The following is a 24060-nucleotide window of genomic DNA, read 5'->3' as shown; positions in this document are numbered from 1 at the left end:
GATGACTGACCGATGATGGACTGATTGATGATGATCTGATGGACGAAAACCAGCCAGCCCCAGCGATAAACAGGAGCCAGCGTGGCAGGAACTTGCTGGGCCACTGAAGGCTGATGGGGTTCACAGGGCTCCCTGGGCAGCCGCAGTGTGGAGAGCTGAGGCAGGCTGGATGGAAGGAGCGTGAGGGGGACTCCAGAAAGCACGGCTTCAAACTGGCCGAGGCCGCTGTCAACGGGAGGGGTCGACAGCCTGCCTGGGGGGGCGGCAGTCTGGGAGTTGAGGGATGCCTGGCCACGCACTGGGCCTGTGTCATGAGACATCAGGCTGCTAAAGGACTCCTGTCCCCAGCACTGCCTCCTCTGTCTCTGACCCAGAAGAAGGGGATGTGGGGTCCCGGAAGCCCTCCGGACTGGGAGTTACAAGATCTGGGTTTGCAGTCTCTCTGCTAGCCGCTCCTGGTGACCCTGGGCCTGTCCTTCCGTCTGTCCATCATAGCTCCCCAGGATGGTGGTGGATCCAAGAGGCTTGAATCTGAGAAGGCCCTGGACCCCTCTTTGCCCCTGTCTGTCACAGCTGAAGGCAGTTACCCCGCCAAGGCACCACGTCCCTCGGGTGCCTCCTCTAGCGTGAACTGTCCACATCCCAGCCCAGAGCACCGAGCCTCTCCAGCCTGGTACCCACTCCTCTGCATCCTGCACCTGGCTTGGCCCACCCTAGAAGCCCGGCCTCCCCATGGAGCAGTCCTGACACAGAAAAGGAAATCGTTAGCATAATCACCAGTTCAATTCTCTCTCCTCACTTCCCTGTGAAAACCAATTGCTGGTGCCTGGAGGCAGGGCTTCTCCCGCAGCCAACAGGCCCAGCGGTGGTGAGGTTTGGGAATTGTGGAATCCCGCGCTAATTAAGTGGAAGTGATACGCCCAGGCTCGTGTTCCTGCCGCTCTGAACACAGCACATCAAACGCAAAAGCGGCCCCTGGAAATCTCAGGGAAGGCCCCAAGGAATGTGAAGGACAAAGATGATTAGAGGGCTGGGAAATGAGATGGATGTGGGATGGAAGGTTAAGGCAGTTGAAGTATTTAGCCTGGAGGGAAGAGGAATGAAGGGCAGGCCGCTTAATCGTTCCCTCCTCTGTTGTAGAAACACGATTCCCCCTTGATTCTGTCCCTCCTCCAAGCCGGTGTTCTCTTGTGCTTGCTCTGAATCTCATCCATCTCTGCTCTCTTCACTTGTCCATTCGCTTTGCTGTCTATGGAGCATCGACTCTGTATCAGACACTTTGCTAGGTTCTGGAGATGAAAACACAGAGTCTCTGCCTTGAATGTCAAGTGGGAGAAGTGGGCCCATAACCCTAAACTACCAACACTATAGGACTGGTTGGGCTAGAGGGCTTCAGGTCCTGTCTCTGCTCTCAGAGGAGGGAAGGCCCAAGTGTCAGGTGCAAAGGGAGCTCGTGATCAAAGTGGGTCCTCAGTCCTGTCTGGATATCAGGGAAGGCTTCCTGCAGGGGGTGACCCCCAAGTGCAGTCTTTACCATCTGAGCCACCAGGGAAGCCCCTCCAAGTGCACTTTGAAGAAGGACTCAGTGAGCCAGGCGCTGAAACCAGGAAGGGTTCCTTTTCAATTTACACTGGATCTGCTTCTGTGCCCTTCACCCTTTTTTGTTTTTATAAACAGACCTAACAGCCCTCCTCAGGAAGATAACCTGAGCCGCCCATGTGTGAAGGACTGTAAGGAGGGGAAGCTGATACATCCCCCTGCCTGAGGCTTGCCCTTCTAAGCGACTCTTGCAAGGACTGAATAGTCTTTGTACTTGATTTCCTCACCTTCCCCCGCACCCAGCCCCATCTCGGATCCATGCAAGAACCTGGCAACCAGGCCCTGACAAGGTGGTTATTTTGAGGCACTAGTCTGCCATCTTCTCCATCTGCCAGCTCCTGAATACAGTCCCTTCCTGATCCCAGCACCTCAGATTCACTGACTTGTCTTGTGGCAAGCAGAGCGAGCTTGGACTCAGCAACAGCGAGGACAGCGGGGAGGGCATTCCAGACAGTTGGAGTAGCCCAAGCAAAGGCCCAGATATTCAATGCAGGGTGGATATAGGCTGGTGCAAACTGTAGAGACCGCGGTGGTGTGGGGTATGGCTGGAGGGCCATACAGGGCCCAGATCCCAAGACCCTGACCCTGTGGTAGGGAACGTGGGCTTCAGCTGGATGCACCGCTTTCCGGAGTGTTCGGAATAACCCAATTTTGTGCGGTGTTCAGAGTCCTCCCCAGATAAAAGGTGCTTCTAGGTCCATTAAATTGAGTGACGTTGAGTTAAGCTAGTGGTGCTCAAGTGAAGGACGATTGGTGAGAGGGAACATTTCTTTCCTTTTCTGTAGCTATTTTTGAGGCCTGGGATGCTGCTGGCCATGCTATAACACACAAGACAGCCCCTTACAGAAAGCTCTGCCCTGGCCCTGCATAGGCTGGATCTCCAGCTCTCTAGATGGCTGTGATCTGTTTGTTATCAATAGTGTCTCCACTAGTCCCTACACTATATCTCCTCTAGATTATGCATGTCTGAATGGCTGAGTTCAGATAGCCAGTATCTGTGTTACCAAGTCGAAGCTTGCTCTGCTCACCAGGTTACATTTGGGGGAGGGAAGAAAAAAAAATCCAGGAAAAGAAGACATCCTGGCTGGGGTGGGTGGAGAGGGCAGCACTGGGTGGAGTCTGGCTCCTGGGGGATACTCCTGCCAGCAGGAGGCCATTCTAGGAGGTTCTTCCATCCTAGCAGCCCCCATCGACTGCAGCTAGGGGGTGTGGGAGTCAGACCCAGCCCAGCAGAGCTGGGCGGATCAATAAGGGACCCACTGCGTGCTGAATGCATATGGGAGCTGAGAAGAGCATCCCCTGTGGCCAGGTTCTTCTTGCCTGTTTTAATTTTCTTCTATCATCCTTTAACAGATATTTTAAGGTTTGTCTGCCTGGCTCTGCTGTTCACTCCCCTTCCCACCCCAGAATGTTGGCCCCGTAAGGCAGGGACTTTCATCTGTATTGTTCACTGCTTTATTCCCAGGGTCTAGAACAGTGCTAGAATTGATGGAGAAGACTCTTGAGAGTCCCTTGGACTGCAAGGAAATCAAACCAGTCAATCCTAAAGGAAATCAGTCCTGAATATTCATTGGAAGGACTGATGCTGAAGCTCAAACTCCAGTACTTTATCCACCTGATGCAAAGAACTGACTCATTGGAAAAGACCCTGATGCTGGGAAAGATTGAAGGCAGGAGGAGGGGGAGATAACAGAGGATGAGATGGTTGGATGGCATCACCAACTCAATGGACATGAGTTTGAGCAAGCTCTGGGAGTTGGTGATGGACAGGGAAGACTGGCGTGCTGCAGTCCATGGGGTTGCAAAGAGTCGGGCATGACTGAGTGACTGAATTGAACTGAGAACAGTGCAGACATGTAATATGTGTTTCATTAAAATGGGTTGAAGCAACAACTGCTGAAACCTCCTCCCCACCCCAAATACAACACTTTCTGGGACAGACCCAAGTGCCTGGGCGCTAGGCCAAATTCTGCCACACATGGTCCTTCTCCTCTGCACTGACCAACAGGAGAGGATCCCCAGGAGCCGCCCACCTAAACCATGCAGCATTTGTTCATTGTCTAGATAGTGCCAGAGCTGATTTAGGAAAAGACACAGCAACTTGACCCACACACCCCGAATCTTCCCTGAAAAATCTGGGATGATGGACTAACCACTAGCTGAGGGAGGAGAGAGTGGGGATGATGCAAAAAGCCCAGCAGGCTGGCAGCCAAATGAACTGTAACCTGTTGACATGACGGTGGCATGAACAAAGGCCCTCGCTGCCTCCTGGAACCGTTGCCAAGCATTGTGACACTTGGGCTAATCGCATCTGAGTGTGCTGTTGCATACGAGGGCCCCCAGGCTGGCAAGGCTTCAGTCACTGGCCACTTGCGTGAGGAAGCCCATTCATTATGGCGTGAGGCCAACAGGGCACTCCCAATTTCATGGGGTGAGGGGACCAAAGAGGGGAGCACATGTGCCTACTGGTCCCCTTGGAAACAAATATAAGAACATAAAAACCCGTGGGTCAAAACAGGTGCCCAGGTCTAGCCGGGGTTGCCAAGGAGTTTTGTGTCAATGTGGGGGAGGAGGGTCTGTGTACTCACAAGGCTGCAGCCCAGAGGGTTTTTGTTAAGCTTGGGTTCATGGCCCAGGCTGTGGGCAGCAAGGATGTTAGAAATCTGGGTTCAAATCCCAGCTGACCCTTCAGGCTGGTGGTTCCAGTCTGCAGAGGAACAGTTTTTCTGAGCTTTGTGGCCTCAGGCAGTTCAGTTCAGTTCAGTTCAGTCACTCAGTCGTGTCCGACTCTTTGCGACCCCATGAATCACAGCACACCAGGCTTCCCTGTCCGTCACCAACTCCCGGAGTTCACTCAAACTCACGTCCATTGAGTTGGCAATGCCATCCAGCCATCTCATCCTCTGTCGTCCCCTTCTCCTCCTGCCCCCAATCCCTCCCAGCATCAGGGTCTTTTCCAATGAGTCAACTCTTCACATGAGGTGGCCAAAGTATTGGAGTTTGAGCTTCAGCATCAGTCCTTCCAATGAACACCCCGGGCTGATCTCCTTCGGAATGGACTGATTGGATCTCCTTGCAGTCCAAGGGACTCTCAAGAGTCTTCTCCAACACCACAGTTCAAAAGCATCAATTCTTCGGCGCTCAGCTTTCTTCACAGTCCAACTCTCACATCCATACATGACCACTGGAAACACCACAGCCTTGACCAGACCTCAGGCAAGTCATCCATAAAAAGCGCGTGTGGGTGAAGGAAGGTTTACCTGTTCTGCTAACCTAACAAGTTTACTGGGAGAATAAATGAGTAGAAGGGCCTTGGGAACCATAAAGCCTGGAGTGCATCTAGGCATTGGGGGATGCCACTGGGCCCTCTCAGGGACGAGGGGTACATAGGGAACCAAGGTGGGGGTGGGAGGGCGGTGGCCTTTGGGTACCTGTGGAAACCAACTGCTGTTCATTTGGCACACCCCTCACCTGCGGGAGATGCCTTCTCACACCTTGAGATGATTCTTGGAATTGCTTTTAAAGTCTCTTAATGGACAACCCCATGGAGGTCTAGAGATGTACAATTCATCTGGGCTATTATGAACAATTACTTTAGGCAGATAAATTTATGGTTGGCTCATAATCACATGGGACTCTCCCTTTGGTAAAGTTCATATAAACTTAATCCTTAAATAACACCAAAAGATAGACGTTAATATACGCATTTTACAGGATGTAATTTTAGAGACTCAGAGAGGTTGGGTGAGTTTCTCCAGGTCACGCAGCCCGTTTGTAGCAGAGACAGGCTTTGAATCAAGGGCTCTGATTACTGGGCTTCCCAGGAGGCACTAATGGTAAAGAACCTGCCTGCTAATGCAGGAAATGTAAGAGACGCGGGTTTGATACCTGGGTTGGGAAGATCCTCTGGAGGATGGCACAGCAACCCACTCCAGTATTCTTGCCTGGAGAATCCCATGGGCAGAGGAGCCTGCCAGGCTACGGTCCACAGAGTCGCAGAGTTGGACACAACTCAAGCGACTTAGCATAGAACTAACACCCAAAAAAGATGTCCTTTTCATTATAGGGGACTGGAATGCAAAAGTAGGAAGTCAAGAAACACCTGGAGTAACAGGCAAATTTGGCCTTGGAGTACAGAATGAGGCAGGGCAAAGGCTAATAGAGTTTTGCCAAGAAAACGCACTGGTCATAGCAAACACCCTCTTCCAACAACACAAGAGAAGACTCTACACATGGACATCACCAGATGGCCAACACCGAAATCAGATTGATTATATTTTTTGCAGCCAAAGATGGAGAAGCTCTATACAGTCAGCAAAAACAAGACCAGGAGCTGACTGTGGCTCAGACCATGAACTCCTTATTGCAAAATTCAGACTTAAAATGAAGAAAGAAGAAAGTGGGGAAAACCACTAGACCATTCAGGTATGACCTAAATAAAATCCTTTATGATTATACAGTGGAAGTGAGAAATAGATTTAAGGGACTAGATCTGATAGACTAGATTTGATAGATCTGATGAACTATGGATGGAGGTTCATGATATTGTACAGGAGACAGGGAGCAAGACCATCCCCAAGAAAAAGAAATGCAAAAAAGCAAAATGGCTGTCTGAGGAGGCCTTACAAATAGCTGTGAAAAGAAGAGAAGCGAAAAGGACAGGAGAAAAGGAAAGATATACCCATTTGAATGCAGAGTTCCAAAGAATAGCAAAGAGAGATAAGAAAGCCTTCCTCAGTGATCAGTGCAAAAAGAAATAGAGGAAAATATTAGAATGGGAAAGACTAGAGATCTCTTCAAGAAAATTAGAGATATCAAGGGAACATTTCATGCAGAGATGGGCTCAATAAAGGATAGAAATGGTATGGACCTAACAGAAGCAGAAGATATTAAGAAGAGGTGGCAAGAATACACAGAAGAACTGTACAAAAAGATCTTCATGACCAAGATAATCACGATGGTGTGATCACTCACCTAGAGCCAGACATACTGGAATGTGAAAGCAAGTGGGCCTTAGGAAGCATCACTACGAACAAAGTTAGTGGAGGTCATGGAATTCCAGTTGAGCTATTTCAAATCCTGAAAGATGATGCTGTGAATGTGCTGCACTCAATATGCCAGCAAATTTGGAAGACTCAGCAGTGGCCACAGGACTGGAAAAGGTCAGTTTTCATTCCAGTCCCAAAGAAAGGCAATGCCAAAGAATGCTCAAACTACCACACAATTGCACTCATCTCACATGCTAGTAAAGTAATGCTCAAAATTCTCCAAGGCAGGCTTCAGCAATACGTGAACCATGAACTTCCAGATGTCCAAGCTTGTTTTAGAAAAGGCAGAGGAACCAGAGATCAAGTTGCCAACATTCACTGGATCATGGAAAAAGCAAGAGAGTTCCAGCAAAACATCTATTTCTGCTTTATTGACTATGCCAAAGCCTTTGACTGTGTGGATCACAACAAACCATGGAAAATTCTTCAAGAGATGGAATTCCAGACCACCTGACCTGCCTCTTGAGAAACCTATATGCAGGTCAGGAAGCAACAGTTAGAACTGGACATGGAACAACAGACTGGTTCCAAATAGGAAAAGGAGTATGTCAAGTCTGTATATTGTCACCCTGCTTATGTAACTTATATGCAGAGTACATCATGAGAAATGATGGGCTGGAGGAAGCACAAGCTGGAATCAAGATTGCTGGGAGAAATATCAATAACCTCAGATTGCAGATGATACCACCCTTATGGCAGAAAGTGAGGAAGAACTAAAGAGCCTCTTGATGAAGGTGAAGGAGGAGAGTGAAAAAGCTGGCTTAAAGCTCAACATTCAGAAGACTAAGATCATTGCATCTGGTCCCATCACTTCATGGAAAATAGATGGGAAACAGTGGAAACAGTGGCTGACTTTTTTGGGGGGGCTCCAAAATCACTGAAGATGGTGATTGCAGCCATGAAATTAAAAGACACTTACTCCTTGGAAGGAAAGTTATGACCAACCTAGATAGCATATTCAAAAGCAGAGACATTACTTTGCCAACAAAGGTCTGTCTAGTCAAGGCTATGATTTTTTCAGTAGTCATGTATGGATGTGAGAGTTGGACTCTGAAGAAAGCCTTGTGCTGAAGAATTGATGCTTTTGAACTGTGGTGTTGGAGAGAAGACTTTTGAGAGTCCCTTGGACTGCAAGGAGATCCAACCAGTCCATCCTAAAGGAGATCAGTCCTGGGTGTTCATTGGAAGGACTGATGTTGAAGCTGAAACTCCAATACTTTGGCCATCTGATGTGAAGAGCTGACTCATTTGAAAAGACCGTGATGCTGGGAAAGATTGAGGACAGGAGGAGAAGGGGATGACAGGAGGAGATGATTAGATGGCATCACCCACTCAGTGGACATGAGTTTTTGCGTAAACTCCAGGAGTTGGTGATGGACAGGGAAGCCTGGCATGCTGCAGTCCATGGGGTCTCAAAGAGTCGGACATGACTGAGCAACTAAACTGAACTGAACTGAGCATGCATGGACTCTGATAACTGGTTGGATTCTTGCCGGTTGTATAGACGTGACTGTCTCTCCTTCCAGAGTCCCCTTCACCCTTTCTCTTTTAGGATCTTAGGTTTGGGGCCCGCTTTTGTTGTTTGCATTTTGTAACCACCTTCGCTGACAAATCTAAACAGAGCTCTTTGAAGAAGACAGCTGGCAATAGGGAATTCTCCCCGGAAAGAGCAAGTGTTTCAGGAGTCAGAGCATGGTGGGGCAGCTCCCATGGCGTGCAGCATGCCTGCCTGAGGACCTGCAGTCCTGAGGGAGATAGACACGACTATCCCAACATCTACGGGGGTCTAAGAAGGTGGTTGCAGTAGATCTCCTAGATAGGAGATGAAGGACACTCTCTCTCCTTAATATCAATACAGTTCACTTCCCTGTGGAGAGCTTGTGTCTGGATTGTGAATGCTGAGAATGAAACAGAGGGGCGAGAACTTTCATTTGTAATAAAGTTAAAAGTGCTCTCTGAGATTTAAATGACACTTCACATATTACCAATCAAGTTCACATTCATGACCCCCTTTAATCCTTACAATAGCCCTGTGAGAGCAGTTGTAATCCTGTGAGGTATTATCATTCCCATTTTAAAGACAGGGAAACTGAGGTTTAAAAAGTGTGTAGGTGATTTGTCCAATGTCATAAGGCTGATACATGGTGGAGATGAGACAAAGACCTCTTTCTTCTATCTGCAAGTTCAGGGGGCTTCACAGATGACATTTTTTACTTTTCATGGGTGAGATGTTAATTAACAGTAAATTCAAAGGTTGATTAGAACTAGAGACTTCTAGTGGGAATCCCCTTACATTCCTGGTAGCATCATTATTTACCTCTTCTCCGAGAATCATAAACCCAGGCTAACAGCATCTAATCTGTTCTCAGCACAAGACTGTAAGCTGATATCATAGCAGATGATGAATGAAGATGGAAGAGATATATTAAAAGACTCACTGGGGATGATTTGAAGTTAGGGATACGGGAACTGCCTTTCTAGGCCTCCAGAGTGGCTTCAACCAGCATTTATGGAGGAGCCCCAGGTTTCTTGCCCAGATACACAGAGAAATTTCAAAGTAAGTATAAGTCATAGTCCCTGTCTTCTAGGACATTACAATTTGGTAGGAAGCTGAGACCTGTTATGGACTCTTTGAATGACGATGTACAAAAACAGAATGGAATTAAGTGCCTGTCTGTTCAGTGTATAATCCTGGAAGGCTTTGTGAAGGAAGCAGATCTTGAGTGGGTTGAGAATGAGTAGGACTCGGAGAAGGAGGAAGGGGAAAGAGTTTACTTCTGGTGGAGGAGGAGGTACGAGCAGCAGGCAGGATGTGGGGGTGCATGTTTCCCAGCACCCTGGTCATTCTGGGCACATTCCCTGAGTCCTGGTATAGCCAGGTTTAAGTGAATCTTGAAGACTTGTATGCACTATTTCCTCTTCCGGAAAGAACCTCCCTTTCCTGCTTCCATGTCCCCTGATCTCTGGTGCCCTGTCTACCTGTCAACACCTGTCGGTTCAGCTTCACTGCTGCTGTGAGCCTGTCTTTGATTCCCGGCAGGGCAGACTTTCCTCCTCATGGCACTGGCCATGTGACATGACGATGTGTTCGTCAGTCTCTGTTCTCCACCCCATCACGACCCTTGAGGACAGGGCCTCCCTTCTGTTCATTGTTTCATGGCCATCCGTTGAGTAAAGACAAATGAGAGATGGAAGTGCAGACTGACTGCACGAACCAATCTGCAGAAAGAGACATGTGGGCTGGCACCTAGAACCAGGGCTGCCCTGGGCCTCTAGATGTACTATGTCTCATAAATCTGAGCAGAATGAATGATTCTTTGATGGATGAATAGTTGATGGAGTGACCAGGTCACTATGTACATGATGAGGAAAACCCAGGATCATTATATAGCTAACTAGGTTGACTTTTTACATCTTAACCTTATTTGTTGAACGCTGGTGAGGCTGAGACCTGAAGGACTCACAGGAGTCAGTGCAGGGGAGGGCACCTGGCATCCAGAAGAGCCCCCTGAGGCCTGGAGGTAAGGGAGGGTGGATGCGGGAGGTGAGGGGCTCAGGAACAGCTCATGGGTGATGGGCAGTGTCTGCAAAGGCGAGCGAGGGGCTGCAGAGCAGCCGGAGCCAGGCTGAGAAGGGGATTCAACAACTTCCTGAGGATAATGGAACACAAGTGGACCTGTAAGTGGGGTGTGTTGCAAGACTTTTTTTTTCCCTTTTTTAAAGCAAAAGGACCCTGACTGAAATGTAGAGAATGGATCAAGGTAGAGCAAGACCGAGAAGGCGGGAGCCTGTTTGTAAGGATGTTACCAAAATTGGGGCATGAGATGTGTGGTGGAACGCGGTAAGTCACTTCAGGCATGTCCGACTCTGTGCGACTCTATGGACGGTAGCCCACCAGGCTCCTCTGTCTGTGGGATTATCCAGGCAAGGATACTGGAGTGAGTATTCTGGACCCTGTCCTCAAGGGTCGTGATGGGGTGGAGAACGTAGACTCACAAACACATCATCATGTCACATGGCCAGTGCCATGAAGAGGAAGCACTGCCCTGCCAGGGATCAAAGACAGGCGCATGTGCCCTCCTCCAGGAGCTCTTCCAGACCCAGGGGTCGAATCCAGGTCTCCTATGTCTCCTGCACTAGCAGGTGGGTTCTTTACCACTAGCGCCACCTGGGTATGAGCCGGTGGGGGCTAAACTGGGGAGGTGGCTGAGGGCATGGAGAAAAGCAAGGAGATGTGAGAGAGCTAAAGAGGAGAACAGACAGGATGCACTGAGAGCTGGGATTGACAGGCAGCCAGCTTTGCTGGTGGTGGGGCTGGTGCAAAAAGAGTGGAGGACGAGAATGCTGAGGAACCTGGCTTGGGAAACTGGAGCATCTGAACTGAGATGAAGAAACCTTGGGGGAGAGGTACAATTGAGCTAAGAGAGAAATTAAATAATGAGTTATTTCCAGAAATTACTCTATACATAGATTTTGTAATGAGAGTCTTAATTATATGGTACACATAGATGTAGGTATACATAGATATAGATATATTATGATTGTTCAATGAATATGATAATATCTTCCCGTTATATTACAGACTCTTCATAGGCAAAACTTTTAGTAAGGGACAAACTATAAATAGATATGCAAACCATCAGAGAAAATGAGTCAGATATTCTGATTGAAGAGGGTATTTCATAGGCCACACATGTGCAAGAGTAGGTTGGCCAGCCAGTGGGCCCATCAACAGCATCTTCAGAGCATCTTTCTGGAGAGACTTGTTCCTGGTGCAGTGAGTGATACAAAGAATATATGAAGAGCCTATGGTTGTACCCAGGAGGACTCAGGAGACTCAGTACCAGCCAGGGTATGAGGGACCCAGAAGGAAGTCTTGGCCTCTGGGAAAGGGGAAGGGCGTGGGTAGGGTTGGGGGGATGAGGGGGGAGTACGATCTGCCAAAAGCTGTGACTATGAACGGAATCGAAAGAAAACTCCCCCAAGCAGCTGGAAAGAAAAAAAAAAGAGAGAGACTGTGCCTTTGAAAGTATTTTGTAATTTCTAAAGCTGAATACAAATTTAAGGGACTATTCATTATGGTCCACATTGAAAACCATCAATTTAAAACTGATGGAAGCTTTTCTAACATTCATCTATAAAGCAACAGGGGTGGAAAGGAGACTTTTTACGACATTCCCCTTTGTACCTTTTGAATCATTCAACAATAATTTAAACAACATCTTTTAATCTATGTAAACCAATTCTCTCTTATCCATTAACAGTAGTGATGGAGAAATAAGTCAAATCGCCAGGATTTTTTGACTTGTCCAGAAAGAAACCGTAAAGAGAAGGCAATGCTGCGTCTCACAGCGACTTCATTCATTCAAAAAGAATGTTGCCCACTCCTGAATAACATCAAGTGATCACAAATTGAGTTAAAAGGAAATGAGCTAGAGTGGCTATGGGGGAAAAGGGAATATGACATTAATGTACAGGACGTGGATTCCAGTTGGGCTAAACTTCTTTCTGTTAGTGGTGTTAGTTGCTCAGTCGTGTCCAACTCTTTGCAACCCTGTTGACTCTAGCCTGCCAGGCTTCTCTGTCCATGGGATTTTCCAGGCCAGAATACTGGAGTGGGTTACCAGTTCCTTCTCCAGGGGATCTTCCAAACCCAGGGATTGAACCCGGGTCTCCTGCTTTGCAGACAGACAGTTTACCAGCTGAGCTACCAGGTGCCTCCATTTTTTCATCTGTAAAATGGGTATAACAAAACCTACCATGAAAGATCATTGTAAAACTCAACTGAGATAAGCTCTGTGAAGGCAGGTAGTGTTGCCAGTGAATTTGAGGTTTTTTTTCTTTGATGCAAACGAATTTGGAGACAAAGCAGAGAGGTTAAGGAAATAAAGTGAAAGTTTATTTAAGCAAGGACACACTCTCAGAGGGAGGGAGAGCAGGCGGCAGGCAGGTGAAGAGCTGCCCTGCTGAGCTTCTTTGGCTAGCCGGGTATGAGGGATATGCATCGCTGATTCAATGGACATGAGTTTGAGCAAACTATGGGAGATGGTGAAGGACAGGGAAGCCTGGTGTGCTGCAGTCCACAGGGTCACAAAGACTGGGACATGACTGAGCAACTGAACAACAAATGAAGGGCTGGAATATTCACTGGGGAAGGAGGAGTTTGGGGGTCGACTTTCCTGATTTTCATCCCAGCTCCATTTTCCCAAGGGGAGGAGGGATTTTTGTCCCCATTTAGCTTAGATTAGAAGTGTCTGGCATCCAGCATGGTGGAGTATTTCTTATCTGTAAGACTAATCTTATCTACCGAGAGCACAGTGCGCAAAAGGTTACTTTGGACACAGGAGATTGCCTCCTTCCCCCAACTTTCTTTGTCTGCTACTCAGACCCTTATCACCCAGAATGTGTAGTTTCCTGCTGGTCTGAAGGTGCCTGCTTTCCTTTGTCTGCCACGGACCCCTGCTGTTTACAAGATGCCTGACTTCCTGCCATCTGGTCCTTGCCCCATTTCTCTGCTCATGCCTAGCTACCCACCTGCTGTAACAATAGCGCTCAATGGCCTGCCACTCTGTACGTCTGCTTGCTGCATCTTAGAAATACCAACTTCTACTGCATCCACAGGAACGCTTTCAACTACAAGTGGTGGCTGCAGTGAAGAGTCTGCCCACAATTCGTGAGACCCAGGTTCAATCCCTGGGTCAGGAAGATCCCCTGGAGAAGGAAACGGCAACCCACTCCAGTGTGCTTGCCTGGAAAATCTCACGGACGGAGGAGCCTGGAGGGCTACAGTCCGTGGGGTCACAGAGTCGGACACGACCAAGGGACTAACACACTCTGATGACAGAAAAACTTGACTACAATGTCTGCGGTAAATAGGACTTACTTTTCTCACTGTATAATATGAAATCTCTGGAAATAAGCAGTTCAGGGTGTCAGGTGAGTGTATGATCATCGGTCCTATTGTCTCGTCACAACAAAGATTTGGAGTGATGGACATTAAAGCCCCCTCGGCGTGTCACATCTCTCGGGTCTTGGACAGTCCGTGTTATAGATCTCAGGTCTCGAACGGACCATGTTATAGCTCTTAGACAAATCAGTGTTACAGCTCTATTTTATTTAGAAGGTAGCAGGAAAATCCATCTTTGAGGCGTGAGGGCACGTCGATCCAGAGGCTAAGAGAAGAGCGCCCCAGCGCGCAGGAGAGAGAGAGAGACTGTTGGCTCCTCTTTTTATTTGTTTTTTTCTTCCCCCTGGGCCTGCCCTATGCAAATTGGGCTTAGTCAGGAGTGCTGTTCTACTCAAGTCCTCACTCTAGTCCTCAGATCTTCCTCTGTTCTATTTTCGCAGGCTTTTCCCTTCCTTGTCTTTTAGCCATCGCCATTTTAGACTCCTTTTCCCTATTCTATCTACCTAACAAGGGCTCGGATAGACTAGGATAGGTGACCAAAGTCCATATTTGTCCAGAACCATTTCTGTTTCAGCGTCTAAAGTCTTGCATTTATAAATACCTCTCAGTCCCAAACAAGCCATGAGGTTGGTCCCCCCGGGAATAATGGTCATCAGTGATGCTGTTATTGCAGGAAGGGGGACCCCTTTTAGGGCCCAAGAGTGGGCTTTTGTCAAACACATGGAAATGAATTGTCCAAGGAGACACATGCGCTGACAAAGCAAGAGACTTAATTGGGAAGGGGCACCCAAGGGGAGAGCAGGAGGGTAAGGGAACCCAGGAGAACTGCTCTGTCACGTGGCTTGCAGTCTCAGGTTTTATGGTGATGGGATTAGTTTCTAGGTTGTCTTTGGCCAATCCTTCTGACTCAGGGTCCTTCTGGGTGGTGGTGCACGCATTGCTCAGCCAAGATGGATGCCAGAGAGGAGGATTCTGGGAGGTGGAAGGACATCTGGCATCTCCTTTTGATGTTTCCTGAACTCTCCCAGTTGGTGGTGGCTTGTTAGTTCCATGTTCCTTCTCAGGACCTCCTGTTGTAAAATAACTCACGCAAATGGTTACATGGTACCTGGCCAGGGTGGGTGGTGTCAGTCAACGTGTTTCCCATAACAAACCCATCAAGAACCACACAGTACGTTATTCTTTGTCACTTGGCCATTCTGACTGTTGCTTGCTGCGTCATGGTTGCAAGATGGCTATTGAGCCTCCAGGCATCATGTCTTCATTCCAGGTAGGAAGAAAATGGAAGGGCAAAAGGATCAAAGGCTTTCTCTTAGAGAGGTGTGCCTCTTAGCCGGGAAAGTCTTCCTTGAAGACTTACCCTTACACCTCATTGAACTGTTTCACTTGGCCACCCCTAGCTGTCAGAGTAGCTGGGAAAATTGAGTATGTATTTTATTTCCAACTCCTCAGTAGAAGAACACAAGGGGAGAAGATCATGAAAGGCATGTGGGCGGCCAATCCACAGTGTCTGCTACGCTCCCTCCCTCCTTATTTTCACCCAGCAGCTATCAAGCACCTGTGCTAGGGTCTGCAGAGGGCAGATGGAGGGTGAGACGCAATCCCCATGCCAGGTAAGCTCATGGGGTGGCCCCGGGCTGACCCGACACAGAGGTGATTATGTCAGAGGCAGTTAGGAGAGGGCGGAGAGTGCTTTGCCAGCAAATCTTGCCCAAGACGCTGGTGGGAATGACAGGGTGGTGGGTTATCTACGTAACAATGAGTACAGTGTCCTTTCCAAGTAAAGGTAAACCCAGAGATGCGAGGGCAGGGCTTGGCCACGAGAAAACTCCAGGAAGAAGAGCCAGAAGGTATGAGAAGCAGGCATACCTGTGTAGTAAGGGCCTCTCATCTCTGAAGATGAGTTGCCTCAGGTCATTGTGACGCCATTAGGAAGCCATTCTGAAAACAGTGTGTGCGACAGGGGAGGTCTGAGGAGCCTTTGAGCGCACCCAGCAAAGAGCTGCACCAACTCCTCACGGAGACAGGTCACCTCAAGTAAATGAGATCCCAAACGCACCCTTGAGAGGGAGAAACTCAAATTTATACCCTCTGCCTTGAGGATCCTGTTGGGTGGCCACACCCTCACCTTACTCCAGCTTGCTACCCCTCTGGGCCAGCTTCTGTCTCCCCCAGCCCATCACTGGATCCTTCTCCAGACTGCACTGACCAGCCTCTGAGCCAGGCGATGCAGAGGTTGCGGCCTCCGCTGCCAACCAGAGCTGATGCTGGTGCCGGAGCCTGCCTTGGTTCCTGGGCAAGTGGCAGCATGCCCCACCGCCCGGCGCTAGCCTCGGTCCCAGCTCCGGCTTTAATCTGTGATCCGGCTGCCACCAGCCACAGGAGCAGACCTGTAACGGTCCTTCACAGGCTTTCCATCATCTCATGGAAACATCTGAAAACAGCCCTTCAAGGTGCAGGAGTCCTCCCCAGGGAGCCAGAGACGAAGTGAGGCCAGGAAGGTTAGGCAAACTCCCCTGGATCACCTGGTCACTTAGTGATGGAGGTGGGATTCAAACCTGGGTTGGACTCCAAGGCTCCTGCCTTCCCCACTGACCCCATTTCTCTGCACGCAGCTGAGCTCTCTCCCCGAGCCCCTTTCCCTGCAAGCTCTTCTGTGCCCTGAAGACCACCCCAGGCCCTGAAGGCATCCTCTGATGAAAGGTCTTGCTCTCCAGAGACCATGATGAAGTTTCATTTATTCCTCCACTCAACAGATGTTTACTGGGTATCCCATATCTGTCAGGCATTGCGCTGGGTTGCGGTATTATTTTCTGGTTTCCTGAATCTGCCCACAGCCCACAGCCAGACCTCCAAGGATCACTGGCCGCCAGAGCCCGCTCTGTCCTCAGGGCACCATGGCAGAGCTACCTGCGGCCAACTCAGACCAGCCCTAGTGCACAGCTGAACCCCTCTCCATTTCTCCTGCACATTAATGGCCCCTCATGGCCTGCTTCTTGTCCTCTTCTGCCAGATCTGTTTGCAGTTTGAGACTGGCCTGGTCACCTCTGAGCCTGTTCCAGTTATGGCATCTTGGTCACTGCTGTGCCCAAAGTCAGGCTGTCAGAGGATGGGAAAGAAATGAGACAGCCCTTAGATCCTTTTGATTCGTGATAAACAATATGGTGAAAGTGGAGATCACAGGAGAATATATTTTGTTGGGGAGAAGCTGCCAACGATCGCACTCTCTCCACTGGGCTCGGAGGAAGGGAGCCTATGCAGGTGCCATTGGAGGTTCAAGAAACGGAGACTTGGAGAAGTAAAATGCCCAACCAAGTCCACACACTGTCATTATGGTTTTTTTTTCCTTTTTGTAAAAGTAATACATGTTCATTGTGGAATATTTGAAAATACCGAATAGTAAAAAGAAAAATAAAAAATAAAAACACTCTCCAGTACTGTTACCCAGAGATGATAACCACTGCTAACATTTTGTGTTTCCTTCTAGATTTTTTTTCTATGCACACATATGGGTTTATTCAGTTTTAAATCTGTACACATATGGGTACATACTGTTTATATTCATCTTTTATCACTTAACATTATTTGGTACCATTTCCCCCTTGACACCAAGTGTTTTATAAAAATGTCATTTTCTGTGGCTGTATAATATTCCATTATATGGATATACCATAATTTGCTCAACCTATACTCCTGGCTATTTGGGTTGTTCCACTCTTCTGTTTTGTCCTATATAAATAATACTGAGATGAACATCTTTGTAATAATATATAAATATTGGTGCCCATACTTGATCTTTTCACTGGTCTGAATTCTGAGGGACAAACCACACATGAGAACGCTGATGGCTGGGAAGCCCATCCTGCAGATTCTGACTGAGTAGATCTGGGGTGGGACCGAGAGCTTGCATTCCTCCTGTGTTCCCAGGTGATGCTGATCCAGGGACCATGCTTTGAGACCCTCTGCTGGAGTGCAACAGGCGGGTGGGGGCAGGGCAGACACCCTCCAAGATGGCTACCACACCCCGGTTTCTGGGTGAATTCTCTCCTCTCATTGTAATCCTGCATGGTGGTACCAGGGCAAGAATGTTACCACTTCCTGTAAAAAGGAGAGGCCTCCCCAAGAAAGGCCCAAGATGTGGACAAGGTCGTGTTGGCCTTTCCTTGAGGCTCTCTCCCCCCTCAGGGCCTTTTTTCTGAAAATTGACTCAATTCTGAGGAAGTTCTCTCACAGCCCAACTTTCTTCCCTCTGACTGATACCTGCATGCCAAGCTGTGGCTAAGGTATTCTCTCCCTCTCAGGCCAGTCACTCCAAAGGCTCCCCGGTTCTGGTACTGGTCAGGCAGAGATTGCTAGGGGTGTCTGGGGCCAGAGCCCGCTGCAGGGTGTGGCTGCACTGAGGCGGGGCCCAGGCCTGGTGCTGGGTTGTTGGGAGGCTCACCAGACAGTGACTCCAAGAGGCAGCTAACAGGGCCAACTTGCATCTGCTCTGATGCCACAGGTTAGCTCATGCTCTGGTGAAAACAATGAAGTGACGTTGTCGGCAGGTCCTACAAGATTGTAATAGAAGAAGAGCCAGCATGTATTGTGCTGGTACTCGTGCAGGCAGCAAGGGCCTCCTGTGCATCACCTGACTGAATCCTCCCCAAAAACAGACAACTGCAGCGATCGTACCGCTACTCCCAAAACATGTATGAGGAAGTGGAGGCACAGAGAGCCGAGACTACTTGCTCAAGCTCTTAACACTGCTCTATAGCTGCTTCTGGGAGAAGCTTGATAACCGAAAAAGGGCAGAGGGGAGGAAACTGACACATACACTCTTTTATTCGATCATTATCTTAACACTCTATAAAGTTATTCTCATTTTATAGGTGAGGAGACTGAAACTCGGTTAACAAGCTTCCCAAGGTCACACAACTGGTAAGCAATACTGGGTCATAGCCCACGTATGGAGCCCAGGTTGGCAGTCCCCAAAGCCTAAACTCTTCCCACTCTGCCACTCTGCCTCCCTGGGAGGGATTAAGGATAAGTGGGGAAAGGGGCTGGCTTCATCATAGGTGGTATTGGAACTAAACAGTAAAGTAAGGGCTCAGGGCACATGGATGGGCAGGCTGTATACACCTGCAGGAACTAACTCCTAAGACTTGAGAGTACATGACCCATCTGTCAATAGAGAATGACTGAGGGGTGGGGTGGGGTGGGTGGAACGGAAGCTCAACAGGGAGCGGGTATATGTATCAGTTCAGTTCAGTTCAGTCACTCAGTCGTGTCCAACTCTTTGCGACCCCATGAATCACAGCACGCCAGGCCTCCCTGTCCATTACCAGCTCCCAGAGTTCACTCAAACTCACGTCCATCGAGTCAGTGATGCCATCCAGCCATCTCATCCTCTGTTGTCCCCTTTTCCTCCTGCCCCCAATCCCTCCCAGCATCAGAGTCTTTTCCAATGAGTCAACTCTTCGCATGAGGTGGCCAAATACTGGAGTTTCAGCTTTAGCATCATTCCTTTGTATACATATAGCTAATTCACATTGTTCAACAGCAGAAACTAATACAACATTGTAAAGCAATTACACTCCAATTTAGAAAAAAATCAAATTAAAAAATAGAAGAATGGCACATACTTTCTAACAGAACAATTAGAGAAGGAAATGACAACCCACTCCAGTGTTCTTGCCTGGAGAATCCCATGGACAGGGGAGACTGGCGGGCTACAGTCCATGGAGTCACAAAGAGTCAGATATGACTGAGCAACTAAACAACAGAACAATAAAATACCACATTTGAAAATTCTGACATGTGAAAATGATTACAAAATAAACATACACTGAAAACTCAGGATATGAAACGCTTTACAGTAAAATTCCAACAAGCTGAAACTCCAGTACTTTGGCCACCTCATGCAAAGAGTTGACTCATTGGAAAAGACTCTGATGCTGGGAGGGATTGGGGGCAGGAGGAGAAGGGGACGACAGAGGATGAGATGGTGGGATGGCATCACCGACTCGATGGACATGAGTCTCAGTGAACTCCGGGAGTTAGTGATGGACAGGGAGGCCTGGCGTGCTGCGATTCATGGGGTCGCAAAGAGTCGGACAGGACTGAGGGACTGATCTGATCTTATATCTTTATGTCTATATCTAGAGAGATATAACACCACAGAGGAAAATACTCCATCTTGTTAAATAGACACTTTAGGATGGCAGGATTATGGATGGTTTTTATTTTCTTATTTTTTACTTTGTGTGCTTTAGCATCATTGCTAATGATGTGGTGCTACTTTCACAGCCATTGAAATAAATATTTTTTCTTTACACGGATGCAAGGGCACAGCTTCTTTCCTGATGCCATCACCGGGAGCAGAGGAAACTCCTTATCCCATTTTGATCCTCTTCCTCTCCTGCCTTCCTGCTTCACAGGTTGATTTTCCAAGACTTTTCCTTTGTGAGCGCTTGATGTCTCATGCACTTGTGAGTGAGTGTGGGCGAGATGGTATTCAATGGGATCTGCTTTGAAGACGTCAGTTCAGTTCACTTCAGTTCAGTCACTCAGTCGTGTCCGACTCTTTGCGACCCCATGAATCGCAGCACGCCAGGCCTCCCTGTCCATCACCAACTCCCGGAGTTCACTCAGACTCACGTCCATCGAGTCGGTGATGCCATCCCACCATCTCATCGTCTGTCGTCCCCTTTTCCTCCTGCCACCAATCCCCTCCAGCATCAGAGTCTTTTCCAATGAGTCAACTCTTCGCATGAGGTGGCCAAAGTACTGGAGTTTCAGCTTTAGTATCAGTCCTTCCAAAGAACACCCAGGACTGATCTCCTTTAGGATGGACTGGTTGGATCTCCTTGCAGTCCAAGGGACTCTCAAGAGTTTTCTCCAACACCACAGTTCAAAAGCATCAATTCTTCGGCACTCAGCCTTCTTCACAGTCCAACTCTCACATCCATACATGACCACTGGAAAAACCATAGCCTTGACTAGATGGACCTTTGTTGGCAAAGTAATGTCTCTGCTTTTCAATATGCTATCTAGGTTGGTCATAACTTTCCTTCCAAGGAGTAAGCGGTTTTTAATTTCATGGCTGCAGTCACCATCTACAGTGATTGTGGAGCCCCAAAAAATAAAGTCTGACACTGTTTCCACTGTTTCCCCATCTATTTCCCATGAAGTGATAGCAACAGACTGGTTTCAAATAGGAAAAGGAGTCCGTCAAGGCTGTATATTGTCACCCTGCTTATTTAACTTATATGCAGAGTACATCATGAGAAATGCTGGGCTGGAAGAAGCACAAGCTGGAATCAAGATTGCCGGGAGAAATATCAATCACCTCAGATACGCAGATGACACCACCCTTATGGCAGAAAGTGAAGAGGAACTAAAAAGCCTCTTGATGAAAGTGAAAGAGGAGAGTGAAAAAGTTGGCTTAAAGCTCAACATTCAGAAAAGATCATGGCATCTGGCTCTAATCTAGCCACACCTGGAAGCCCTGCTTTTCTTAGAGCGTTTCTCATCTAACCAGACTGTGGTGTGGTTCCTCTGAAATCCTCAGCAGACTTGTGAGCATATAACCTATAAGACTCTTCTTGCGGTCTCTACACACTTACACTTCTGCCTTTACACCATTGCCTGTGTAAAAAGCAAACCCTCAAACTGAAGTTAAGTTTCTATGATCCTTAAAATTGTTTTAAAATAAAAACAACCTTGAACTTATTGATGTGTAAGGATAAAGTTGACTCCACTTATTTTTCTTTTTATGATTTCATTTTCATACATTTCCATTTGTATTTGAAGGAGTTTAACACATATGGGAAAGTATTATTTTCAGAATTCTAGATCTAAGTATAAAGAAACTGTATACAAAGAATGGTAACCCAAAAAAGTAGCTTCAACTTAAAAACCAGTCCTTAGTTTGATTTATAAGAAAATTCAAGCATTTCCCCCAAGCAAATTTGAGAAGTACCTCTCCGCCTCCTCTCTGTATGATTTCTTAAAGGTCTAGGGTTCCATTTTCAAAATAAGTTCTATATTTTTAAGGGTGACACACACCAAGTAACCAGAAACTGGTCTTGGCTTGGGAAACCTCCCAGTTCTCATAAACGTACAATTGCTAGTTCCTTTCGGGAGGATTGACACTATTGATTGGCTCCAACCAGCTTGTGACCCAGCAGTGGGATCAGACATTGGCTATAAAACATCTCCTCATGAATTTTTCATTGGCTTGAGTGTCTGGGCAGCTGCCTCCCTGAGGGCTCACTCTCCCTGCTCGTCCTCCTCCCCCATCCCCGTGCCCCAGGGCTGATGATGCCATTCTGCAGGGCAGCATTATTGGATCAGAGCGATTAGCTGTACGGCCTGATTTTCTGAGTCAAATCCAATTTCTTTTTCAGGTACCACGGGCTTACAAGTAGTCATGTGCTTTTTGTTTTGCGATGGCATCACAGCATTACTAGAAGATGCAGTAAACTGAAGTCATTTCCCATTAATCGTGTTCCTCATGATACTAAGAGAATGTGTCACTCTAACTTGTATCCTCGGGCACTTTTCAGGAGAAAGAGTGCTTTCAGCAGCTCAAAGCAAAGCTGACAAAAGCCAAACTCTTAAGAAGCACTGTGTCAGGCACTTTCCAATATCTTAGCTTGAGATTCTCATAACAACCCTGAGAGAAGAAGAACATTATTCCCCCCTCTTACCCTAGTAGTAACTGAATACCTGAGACACATGGTCATCTCTCAGAATTCATGCGGATTTATCAAGCTCACGCTGAAATAGGTGGCAAGGTGAAACCCTGGAACTCCAGACTTGATCAGGTGGCCAGAGCAAACCCGAGAGTTGCTAGGGAAAGCTCAGTCAGAGCAAAGTGTCCCTTGCTGAGTCTCCACTGGCCCTCATGTTCTAGATCTGGATGGAGGGAAAGACCCACATCCTCAAGTCCAGAAACAGGGCTTTAGTAACATTGATATTTGTATCCAGGTGAAACTGAATTAAAATAAGCTTCACGCACCAACTTGGAGGAGAAAATAAACAACACAAAGGTCAGCAGGTAGTCTGGAATGGGAGGGGTAATGTCTGAAGTGGTGACTGCTTTCTCTGTAAAGCATGAAGACAGAGCCCGTGAGAAACCTGTAACATATGGTGAGGGAGAGCTCTGAGTCTCTACACTATGGCTTTGTTGTTGTTCAGTCTCGAAGTCGTGTCCGACTCTTTGTGACCCCGTGGACTGCAGTGCAGCTGGCTTCCCTGTCCTGCACCATCGCCCGGAGTTTGCTCAAACTCATGTGCATTGAGTCGATGCTGCCATCCAACCATCTCATCCGCTATCACCTCCTTCTCTCCCTGCCCCCAGTCTGTCCCAGCATCAGGGTTTTTTTTCCAGGGATTCGGCTCTTCGCATCAGGTGGCCAAAGGACATAAAAGAAGAAAGAAAAAAGAGTAAAGGAATCAGGAAATGCCTCACTGTAAATGAAAGCGAGAATTCTTCCTGGCTTCAGCCTCTGCTAAGGGAATCTAGATGCTACTCAGAAACAGAGACTGCTTTTCACAAAGTGTATGGTTTTGGTTAATCTCGTTGACAACAACCTGAATACCTGAGCCATGAGCCCAGAGCTGCCAGAAACAGCAATGCCAAAAGAAATCTCTCTCTGTGTCTGTCCCTGGGGTGCTCATCACCATAGCACAACAGCACCATTTGCTTCTGATACAAATTTTTAGGTAAAACTTGAAGACCAGAAACACACGCTTACCTAGCTGGTCCCTTCTCCAGAGTTGAGATGATTAAGCTCAGATGCCTAAGAAGATTGTGTTGTTTTTGCTCCTGGGCAGTAGGTCTTTTCCTAAATTCACCTCCTTGAGTTTATACACTAAAAGTCCCAGGTGACCCCGGAGAAATTCTAAAAGTTAGTTATCTGATCCATATTGAATAGAAATGTCATACCGTGAATTCTTCCAAACTCATTAACCCAGTACCTTTGTGGGGATGGCTGTGATTTTCTTGACAACAGCAGTTAGTACAGCCATGATATTAAAGACTCATCGGATGACAGGATTCTTTGCCACTCTTCACTGAGTATCTCATACTAATTCCACAGTTTCCAAGCCTTCAGAACTTTCCAGAAAATTTGGGTTTATTGGTAAACTTTTAACCAAAGAAGATGTGTAAAATATTGCATTAAGCTCAAGGATGTCATTCTGGAATACCAGAGATGGAAGAACTCCCGTGAGTCCACTCAATTACTGCCTAGACCTGCAGTCTTCAGTCTTGAGTGGACATCTCTGTTTCCCATTTATCCTGAGGAAACAGGGGCCTGTGGTCGAACATTATACAGTCACTTCCTTACGACCATGTTCTCCTGAATTTTGGAAGCCCCATGTCCCTGCATTTGAGACGTTCCTTAGTGAAATAAGCGAGCTAATAGTGTCCCCTACCCCCAAGAGAGTTCACCGGCTAACTCCCACCCTGCAATGTCTTTTAAACTTAGAAGGGATCTTAGAGGTTACTTTGCTTAA

This window comes from Bubalus kerabau, chromosome 5 (assembly GCF_029407905.1).
Source record: "Bubalus kerabau isolate K-KA32 ecotype Philippines breed swamp buffalo chromosome 5, PCC_UOA_SB_1v2, whole genome shotgun sequence".
NCBI classification, from domain to species: Eukaryota; Metazoa; Chordata; class Mammalia; order Artiodactyla; family Bovidae; genus Bubalus; species Bubalus kerabau.
This window is presented reverse-complemented; position numbering follows the sequence as displayed.